The sequence below is a fragment of the Furipterus horrens genome, unplaced genomic scaffold (genome assembly GCF_987537825.1).
Source record: "Furipterus horrens unplaced genomic scaffold, mFurHor1.1.pri manual_scaffold_17, whole genome shotgun sequence".
Taxonomy (NCBI): Eukaryota; Metazoa; Chordata; class Mammalia; order Chiroptera; family Furipteridae; genus Furipterus; species Furipterus horrens.
In genome coordinates this window covers 81431941-81440014 of record NW_028327187.1, presented here as the reverse complement: position 1 = coordinate 81440014, position 8074 = coordinate 81431941, and the positions used below count along the sequence as shown (strand labels likewise).

Below are 8074 nucleotides of genomic sequence, written 5' to 3'. Positions count from 1 at the left end.
CTGGCAAAGGAAATAGACATACACATCCAGGAAGCACGGAGAGTCTCAGACAAGTTGGACCCAAAGAGGATCACACCAAAACACATTGTAATTAAAATGCCAAAGGCCAAAGACAGAGACTCTTAAAATCAGCAAGAGAAGAGAGTTACCTACAAAGGAGTTCCCATAAGACTATCAGATGATTTCTCAAAAGAAACTTTGCAGGCAAGAAGGGACTGGTAAGAAGTATTCAATGTGGTAAAAAGCAAGGACCTACAACCAAGACTACTCTATCCAGCAAAACTATCATTTAGAATGGAAGGGCAGATAAAGTGCTTCCCAGACAAGGTAAAGCTAAAGGAGTTCATCATCACCAAGCCATTACTATATGAAATGTAAAAGGGACTTATTTAATAAAATGAAGAAGATCAAAACTATGAACATTAAAATGACAACAAACTCACAACTACCAAAACTGAATCTAAAAAATAAAAGCAAAAACAAAAACAAACTAAGCAAACAATGAGAACAGGAACAGAAACATAGGTTTGGGGGTTATTTGGAGGGTTATCAGCTGGGAGTGGGAAGGAGAAGGGGAAAAGATGCAGGGATCAAGAAGTATATTTAGTAGGAACAAAATAGACAGGAGGATGTTAAGAATAGTATAGGAAAGGGTGAAGCCAAAGAACTTACATGCAAGATCCATGGACATCAACTAATGGGGGGGATTGCTAGAGGGAAGGGGGTACTGGGTAGAGGGGGGCAAAGGGAGGAAAGTTGGAAAAACTGTAATAGCATAATCAATAAAATATCTGTGCAAAAGTACATGCAGATACATACTTATCTTCCAGATGTATTGTTAAGCAAAAATAGCAAAGTTCTGAACACTATTCTAGTATTTGTGTGTGTGTGTGTGTGTGTGTGTGTGTGTGTGTGTGTGTGTGCGCGCGTGTGGGTGTGTGCGTTTTATCATTGTAATTCCCATTTAACAGGTAATATGAGGCAGAGGTGTTAAAAACTAGCTCAGGGCCACACAGCTATCAATGGAGGATGCAGAACCAGAGTCTGGTTACCAGCCTTATTCTCTTAACATTATATTGCTGTTCAGGGATAAACAAGAAACTGGTTTTCCCAGGAGCGTAGGGGACTCTTTTTCATTGTATATTCTTTTATACTGTTTGAATTGTTTATAGTCTGCAAATATTGCTTTAAAAAAAAGGAATAATTAAAAAACAGTTTGTCCAAAACTGGAATAACCCCCTCTACTCTTATGCTGGAATTGGTGACAAGATGAATCATTTATTGAGTGAGAAATCTAGCAGACACCCTGGATTCCCTCCTCTTCTTTACCCCCCACATCTGTCCAATCAGGCACCAAGATTTGTTACTTCTATCTCCTAGACAGGACAGTTGTCAAATCTGCCTTTCCACTCTATCTCTGAATTATAAATCACTTGGATTATAACGATTATTTCCTAACTGGCCCACGTGCTTCTTTTCTCTATATACAATTCTAACAGGTACATCATTCCAAAATGCAAAGCGGGTTCTGCACTGGCTCCCCAGTGCCTGTAGGAAAAGTCCAAACTCATTAACATGACAACCTAGATCTTTCATGTTCTAGCCCAGCCTGCCTCTCTAGCCTTACCTCTCACCACCCCTCTTCTTACATTCTCCCCTCAGGACACCATTTTCTCCTCACATTTTCATAATTTTAACATGCTATTCATTCTACAGAAATACCTTTCATCTGGGTCAATCCCTATCCTTCCTTCAAGACCAGACCTTAAGCATGACCTCTTTTATGTAGATTTCTCTGGTTGCAAGCTATTAGACATTATGTATTCTGTCCCATGGTCTAGCAGTGTACCACAGGAAATGTCTCCATTATCAAAGCACTCCTGCCTGAATGCTGGACATTCATATTCCTTGTGGACCCCAACATGGATGCAATATCCCAAAGGTTGCTTCTCTAGCTCTCTCCCGTGGTTAGTTGAAGGTTTTTTCCCAGGTCTACCATAGGCCCCCAGCACTCTTCTTGGTCACCTAGAACAGTGTTCCCCAGCCTTTTTTGGCACCAGTGACCGGTTTTGTGGAAGACAATTTTTCCATGGACTGGGGGATGGGGGATGATTTTGGAATTATTTAAGCGCATTATATTCAAGCTCACCTCCTGCTGTGTGGCCAGTACCAGTCCATGGCCCAGGGGTTGGGAACCCCTGACCTAGAACATCTGGGAGACTTTCCCTTTTATTTTCAATTTTAGATTCATCGCCGCCACCACCCTAATCCTTCTATCTTTACCTTTAGGCAAGGCACGTTAGAATAATGGCTAAGAATACAAGTTTCTAGGGTTTGAATATCATCTCTGTGACTTTTTACTTCTGTGATCTTGGGCAAGTTACCCAACCTCTCTAAGCCTTAGATTTCCCCCTCTGCAAAATGGGGATGACAACTGTAGCACCTGCCTCATAGGGTTGTTATGAGTATTAAATGTTTTAATATTTGTAATACATAGTAAACACTGTGTTTTTGAGATAAAAATGCCTAAAGTATGATATTGGAGAATCTTTTCAAATTGGCATAGGAGGCAAGCCTTTTTCTTCTTTGGGGTTTTGTTTTTGTTTTTGTTTTTTCTACTAAAAGAGGCTCATTAAGATTAGAAACAAGTATACCTGAGACAAGAATCCCCTCCCCTTCTCAAGTCTCCTGTAATTTTGGTTTACTTCCCCAAATGGACAGATTGAAAGTTTCTTGAAGGCAAGAATCACAGTGGAGACATTTTAAAGTCCTTGACACCTACTAGACACAGGGTTTATTCCCATCATTCTTAAAAGTAAATCCAGAGTCCTTATAATAACCCACTTACTGGGCCCCTGGCTTCTTCCCCAAATTTATTTCCTACCCTTCTTTGTCTTGTTTATCCCACTCTTGGTACATTGGCTTTCATGCTGTTCTTGGACCATGGCAAGATGATTCTGTCTCAGCCCATTACCCTTGCTAATGCCTCTGCCTAGAATATTTTTCCTTCAGATACTCAGCTGGCTCCTTTCCTGACTTAATTTAGGCCACTGCTCAAATATCACCTCCTAACAGAGGCCTTCCCTGACCATACTCTCTAAAATAGCATTGACCCCACACACGCCTGTCAGTCAGTATACCCTTTACCCTGCTTTTTCTATTTTCATAGCACTTATTACTACCTGACTCTCTTCTTCTCTCTTGATGCTTTTAAGATTTGCTCTTTATCTTTAACCTTTATCATTTTAACTATGATGTGTCTTGGTGTGGTCCTCTTTGGGTCTAGCTCGTTTGGGACTCTCTGTGCTTTCTGGACTTGTATGTATTTCCTTTGCCAAATTAGGAAAGTTGTCCTTCATTTCTTTTTCACAGAAGTTTTCAATTTCTTGCTCTTCCTGTTCTCCTTCTGGCACCCCTATGATTCGGATGCTGGACTGTTTAAAGTTGTCCCAGAGGTTCCTAAGCCTGTCCTCATTTTCTTGAATTCTTGTTTCTTCATTCTGTACTGGTTGACTGTCTATTTCTTCCTTATGTTCCAATACATTGATGTGAACACCAGCTTCCTTCCCTTCAGTATTGGTTTTATGTAGATTTTTCTTCATTTCACTTAGTACAGTCTTCACTTCTTCCCTTAAGCATTTGCTTTACTCAACCATCTGTGAGCATCATTATCATGCATTTTGAACTCTGCATATGTTAAGTTGACTATCTCCACTTAGTTCTCCCTCTGGAGCCTTGATCTGCTCACTCTTTGGGGCCATCCTTCTCTGTCTCCTCAATTTGACAGCCTTGCTTTGTTTGCCTCTGTGTCTTAGGTAGAGCTGTCATGATGGTTACGTTGTAAGGGGCAGAGCCTTAGGTATTCATCAGTGTTGGGAGACCGGTTTCACCACCTTGTGATGCTGTATGTGAGGGAGGAGTCAGAGAGGGAACAACGCTACTTGCTCAGCATTCACCCCTTTTCCAGTCTCTTCACCAGCTTCCTATATCTTCTGCCACCCCAACCCTCACTGGTTTTCACAGCCAGAAGTAATGAGACTTTATTTTCCTGGTTCTGGAATGGTGAGCTTCGAGGTCTGCCCTGGGACTGGAATCACTTCCTAGGTGTCCCTCCTGGCATTTATAATGTGTGACTGCTCTTTCTGCTGGCCAGCAGCAGCCACTGCCTTGCCACTGACACCACACTATGTCCTCTCTGCTTAGGCTCCCTGTCTCCACCTCTCCCAGCTGTCTGGATGAGTATTATTTCTTTATATCCTTGTTTGTTGGTCTTCCATACAGTTTGATTTTCTGGTAGTTCTGGTTGTTTTTTGTATTGTGGTTAGATATAATCCTTCTTATGGTTGTGGAAAGAGGTGAAGCATGTCTACCTATGCCTCCATCTTGGCCAGAAGTCCTCAGATGGAGTTTTATAAAAATGAGTAAAAAAACAAAAACAAACAGAAACAAAAACAGAGGAACCCACTGCTAAGCAGGAAAACATTTGTTGGGGAAAGCATTTTGCTAGGTTGGTGGGCTCTAGGCTGATTTCCCTAAGGGGAAAATCTACATGTTTTAAATAGTTAAGTGTAAGTACAAGTATAATTTCAGATTCCTAAGATCCAGACAGTTCTAACAGTTACCAGGGTATATGATATATCTATGTAGAATGGTGTCCTTTTTCTTTGGAAATGTTTTATCATTCAAAATTAATGTATGTGTAGTGTAGAAGTTTTCAAAAATTTAAATAAGTGTAAAAAATTTAAAATGACCCTTAATTCTGCCACACAGATATAAATACCTACTGGTAAGATAGTGCATTTTCATCCAGACTTTTAATATGCGTATGCTTATGTACAATATATTATGTATATGCATATATATTTTTAAATTGGGCTGGTACTAGGTACAGGTTTTAATACAATTTTTCTTTGACTTAGGATTATATTGTGAGCCTTTTCTAAGATCATTAAGTAGTCTTCAAAAACATGGCTTTTAATGGCAGACTATTATTGCTTCATTGAGATGTACAATTTTTCACCTAACTCTTCCTAAATGTTGGATGGTTAGGATATTCCTAATTTTATCATTATAAATATCCCTGCAGTGGATGACACTTCATGTACATAAATCAATGTGTACACCTCTAATTTCTCTCTTAGGATAGACTCCTAATAGTGGAAAAACTGGATTAAAGGGTAAGAACCTTTTTAAAAAACAGATATAATTTATATGCCATAAAATTCATTACTTTCAAGTACGCGATTCAGTGGTTTTAGTATATTCACAGGGTTGTATGACCATTACTGATGTCTAATTCTAGAAAAAACTATGGAGTACTTCACAAATTTGCATGCCATCCTTGTGCAGGGGCCATGTCAATCCCTCTGTATCATTTTAATTTTAGTATATGTTGGCTGAAACAAGCACACTAGGAACATTTTTTTGTCTTAATAATATATGACAAATTTCTGTCTAGCAAATGTGTATCTATGTCCATTCCCACCAAGCAATGTTTAAGACTGCTTATTTCCCTGCAACTTGCTGACATTATTTTTTTTAATTTATTGTCAATATCATTGAAAATGGCATTTTATTATTTGGCTCTTTGATTTATTCTTTTTCCTCTCCCACCTGAACTATATCTGTTACGTAGAGATCTGTTATCCACTGTCTTTCCTTTGCACACACATACTATGGGCAATCACATCCACTGCAATAGCCTTGGCTGTCTCCTCTGTGGATAATGACAACATAGCCATACCTTTATTTAATCTCTCCATCACTGCAGCCCAGATGTGAGACTTATTTCTAGGTATGCCTATTCATATAATTTCACAGCATAACAAACAAATTTGTGTCTAAAATCAAACTCTCGTCTCTTGAAGCCAGCTTCTGCTTTCAACTTCCCTATCTAGATTAGTGATACCACCAATATCATAAGTATTTCAGTCATCTTAACTCTTCTCTTTTCTCCCTATTTAATTAGTAGTCCAGCCCTGTTGATTCTGTCTTACATATCTTCTATTACATTATTCTCTTCTTCTCCGTCCCCACTGTCATTGGTCTAATTCTATCTTTTATGTGTATTGCACTAGCCTACTCACTTCTATATGTTTTCAGTATTTAGCCACATAATTCATCCTCCGTGTGACTATGCAAATAACCTTTTAAAATACTGATTTTACTATGTTGCTCTCCTAGCCTGGAACCTCCAAAGCCTCTTTCTTGCCTATTGTATTATGTAAAGTAAATGCTTTATCCTGAAAGTTAAGACCCACCATGTTCTTGTATCATTCTAATTTTACTTCCTTTGTGCCGTATAGAAACTGTGTCCTTCCTGAAGCACATTCCTGCTTTTCCCCACTCTTGTTTATATAAAACCTGACATAACCTGTTCTCCAGTCTTCTCCAGTTGGGATTGTACTGAGTCTTCCAAAATTAACTCAGAGTCTCTGTAAAGTCTTCTTTGATTCAACCAGCTATGCTTTCTCTTTTATTTAACTCTCATTTTGTTAGCATTTCCTTTATGATACAACATTCTGTCCTGTTTACAAGAGATATTTGGCTTAAAGGGAGAAGAAAGGGAATCTTGTTTTATTCTTTTAACCTTCTTTCCAAGGGATAGAATACATATTTCTGCTAGAAACCAGAACTGGAGGGCAAGCATCCTCTATGTTCTTTATCACTCTTGGTATTAGTATAGGAAATTGGGCATCACAGTGGAAGCTGACTCTAAGATGGTTCTTTGTGAAACTATTGTCATTTTCCTTTAGGGATTTTTATTTACCACCACCACCACCACCATCACACTGTAGATTCCTTGAACACAGATATTATATATTTTTGGTTTTGGTGTTTTTCATTGTACCTCTCCAAGCACCTTAAATGTAGATAGAAGCTCCACAAATGCTGAAATAAAAGTATGGTAAAGACTGCCAACGTTTTTTTTTAGAACTACTAATGACTCAGTTTCAGGAATAAATTCTGTGCTAAGAAGGAACAGATACCAGATGACCCAAATGTCATTGTTTATTCTTATTTTTCCCTTACTATTCACATTCAATCCATCAACAAATACAATACTGTCAGCTCTGCCTCTTCAAGATAGCTAATCAAACCTCTTTTCTCTACTCCTACTGCTTCTTCCCTTGAACAAATCACAATGATCTCTTATATATGAGCCTTTTTAAATTGATTCCCCAGCTTCTACTCTTTTCCTAACTAAATCCATCAGCCAAATGAGATCATTATAAAACTTAGATTGTGGTAGTACCCTACGTAACAACCCCCAGTAACTACTAACTGCACTGAGAATAAAATGCAAACTACTTACCTTGACTTTAGAAAACTCCATGATCTGGCCTTGGTACTTCCTCATTCTCATCTCCCATTACTGTCCACCTTGCTCACTTCTGCTCTAATTCTGCTGAGCATTGGCCCTTCCTCATTGTCATGTTTGCTCAAAGCAGAGTAAGTAGGTACTATTGGTTCTATTGGACTCCTGGCTATTATTAGCTATTGTCTTAGGGTTTCATGTCTTTAGTAGCGTGGATGCCCAGAAGTAATTCTAAGGGCTTTGAGACTTGACTTTGGGGAAAGCTTTGGTGATTCCATCTTCCCTGTGAAAAGTGGTATCTCCCATAATGAGTTTGAGATGAGAGATATTTGGCTTAAAAGAAGAAGAAAGGGAATCTTGTATTATTCTTGTAAATTTTTCCCCAAGAGATATGATACATATTTCTCCTAGAAACCAGAACTGGAGGGCAAGCATCCTCTATGTTCTTTATCACTCTTAGTATTAGTGTAGAAAATTGGGCATCACAGCAGAAGCTGACTCTAAGATGGTTCTCTGTGAAAATGTTGTCATTTTCCCTGTACGCTCCTCTGAAGTCTCCATCAGCCCTCTTGTGTTATACCCTTAGCTTTTGTATATACAAGAAAGAAAGAAAAGTCCTCTTTCACTATTCAGTTCTTGTCTTGCTACCCTTGCTTCTAGAAGTTGTGATATATGCACCACTCACTTCCTTGCCTTTGGGATAATTGACAAAAAACAGTCTATGGTGTGTATGTTTTATCAGACTATCCATAAAAA

The 8074-nt window shown here is 38.7% G+C and overlaps 1 non-coding gene across 1 annotated transcript; it reads right to left on the bottom strand.

Annotated features, from left to right (window-relative positions):
• Positions 1-5304: 5304 nt before the first annotated feature.
• LOC149991422 (U6 spliceosomal RNA) lies at positions 5305-5407 on the bottom strand. Its single transcript, XR_016508742.1, has one exon. It is a non-coding gene; the product is annotated as a U6 spliceosomal RNA (small nuclear RNA).
• Positions 5408-8074: the final 2667 nt, after the last annotated feature.